Here is a 2671-nt window from a genome sequence, read left to right as displayed (position 1 = left end):
TTCCAAAGGCAACATTTTATTTATTTTATATATTTATTTATTATATAGAGTTTATTTTTAATGAAATATGTACAGGCCAGATAGGCATTTTGGAAGCTTTAGGCTCTGTAAGCATTAAAATGGCAAAGGCCACTATGAACCTGTGGTAAATTCATGCAAGTAAATATAAAGGTGCATGGATAAAAAAACAAAAACAAAAACAAACCAACAATAAAAAGACAATAATAATAAATTCTAGTGACCCTCATGTACTAAAGGCGACAATCTCTTTTGTGCCCGTATTATTGTACAAGTATGCACACACTCATGACACTGAGTCCTCACTCTTCTGACTGCTTGTTTCATAGCTTACCCCCAGAGGATTAAAGAGAAAACTGGGTCTTACCTTTTTTTATGTGTCTGTAATATTTCCTCTCTGATAAAGTGACTTCTTACATCATTGTAAACTTCACAGCTGTGGAAAATATAGGGGTTGGAATATATTCTACTTGTTAAAACCTATTGCAGTTTATACCAAAGCTAAATGATAAATATGCTTTTTTTTCTTTCTTTTTTTTCTAAAGCAGAATGCCAGAAACAACATAAGTAATATCAACAATTGTACTAATTTTAAGATTCCACAATTAGCACATAACGGTTTCAGAGGGCAAGAACCAGGTTAACAGGATCACTCTTGTAAACATGTTTATTTGTGCACTAGACTATCTACTATGAAATTATACAAGTTCCATAGGGGTCATTGTAATATCTTTTATGGAAAATTGCTTTCAGTGTGAACTGTCATGATACATGATATTAGCACCCTTCCTAAAGTAAAACTTGCAAAGTGAAACTAATAAATCTATCAATAACGACAATGAGGGGGACAGTATTAGACTTGGGTTTGTTTTTTTTTTCCTGAAGTACATTCAAATATTCATGAACCGTAAGTGAGCTGACAGTATGTAATATTTAAAGGATTGTAGCATTTTATGTTAAGCACACAAACATGCTGATTAGCAGTTACTATTTCAGATTTAACCCTTAGGAAGAGGCATTTTTTTCCCCAGCACCCTGAAGGGAAAAAATAAAAAAAACCAAAAGAAAAAATCACATAAGGTCCATATGACAAATGAATTTTGTAGTTGTTGTATCCCTTAGGATTTGAATCCAATGCCATTAAGTTGAGTGTGACTGTTGCCATTGGATCTGTCAGGAGCATGGCTGGTCCTGACACCCTTGGCTGTCCACAGAGGCATGGAGGCTAAGCACAGGTGTACTTTGGAGGAGCTATACCTATAAGTCTGTAGCCTATTCGTAATCAAGTAATTTTTGCTCTAAGGTACTCTTGTCCATGTGATATATATTATTTGAAATGTAATTCTGTTCTGGAATAACCTCTGGCTTGGTGTCCTGAATGAATGTGACCTTTCTGTTCTTGAGCAGGTAGCAGGGGCCATGCCTCAACCAGCGATACCAGTGATATTAAATAAGCTGTGGCATTTTATTATAATTGTTTATGAATGAAAAAGATACATAAGTTACATTAATTGATTTGAGAGATACAGTTAGACATGCTTGTCTAGGGACTGTTATTGCCTGGGAATTTACAGCCCTCGACTGCAGCCCACTAGTTTGTTTTTAACCCTTTGGAACTGCTGAGACCTGCGGGCAGTTTGGCTGCTGCGGGACAAGCAGGTGCCGAATCATTTATCTGGGCGATACGAAGCTGTGCCGGACTGCGGGAGAGGAAAGCGAGCTTCTAGGGAGGGCTAGGGTTCATTGCTCAGGGTTAAACAGATCAATCCTACTGCGAGGAAGGGTACAACTCTCAGCTTTTTCAGCAATCTGACATACACCGAGAAATTAATTGCAAAGGTTAAAAATACTACGAGTTGAGGCCACAATAGTAGGCCACGGTTTGAGTCTTAATGTTAAATCGACTTGGATTTTTAGTCATAGGCAAATCATTACTACTAGTTAACACATTTTATTTAATTTATTTTTTTTTTATTTGTATTTTTCTAAAGAAAGGATTAAACCCAAGAAATATGTTATGAGTTTATGGCAGTCCATATAAATAAACTGTAACTGATTTACTCGAATAACCCGTAATGGTGTGTAAATACTGACTTTATGTAAATACAGAAACATGAAATTTAACGTAGGCATTATCGCGAGGCTGGATGGTCTGGGAGCGGGCAGTTTGCCGCTCCCTGCAGGGTCACTGGGTCAGATTCAACCTGTTTCGGGTAGCGAATGACAGATTCTGTTCAGTCACTTATGTAAAATGAGTTATTTCTGTTGGTTTTCTGGTGGGGGGTGGGCAAACCCACTGTCACCTGAGTGCTGCTTAGCTCCTTTGGCAAGGCGTGAAGCGCTATGGGTGCCCTCCTGCTCCTTACATGACCCTGCTAAAATGGGGCTGGGGAGAGCTGAAATGGCGGGGGGCGGAGGGGCCTTGCAGTGCTGCTTCTCCTGCGCTGTGGGCAAACAGAAGTCTTCATTTTCTAGTGCTAGCCCCATCTGGCACCTTTCCTGAGCACTAAAATTCCCTTGAAGAAAAATCTGAGGGAAAAACAAAAGAACAATTGGTGTTATTTACTTTATATTCTGTAATGGTGTGTAAATACATACAAAATTCTGTAATTTGTATAAATACATTGCTATAGAACTTTGAAAATTGGTATTA

The sequence above is a fragment of the Falco naumanni genome, chromosome 2 (assembly GCF_017639655.2).
Source record: "Falco naumanni isolate bFalNau1 chromosome 2, bFalNau1.pat, whole genome shotgun sequence".
Lineage (NCBI taxonomy): Eukaryota > Metazoa > Chordata > Aves > Falconiformes > Falconidae > Falco > Falco naumanni.
The sequence above is the reverse complement of the archived record's forward strand: the minus strand, read 5'-3'. Positions refer to the sequence as shown.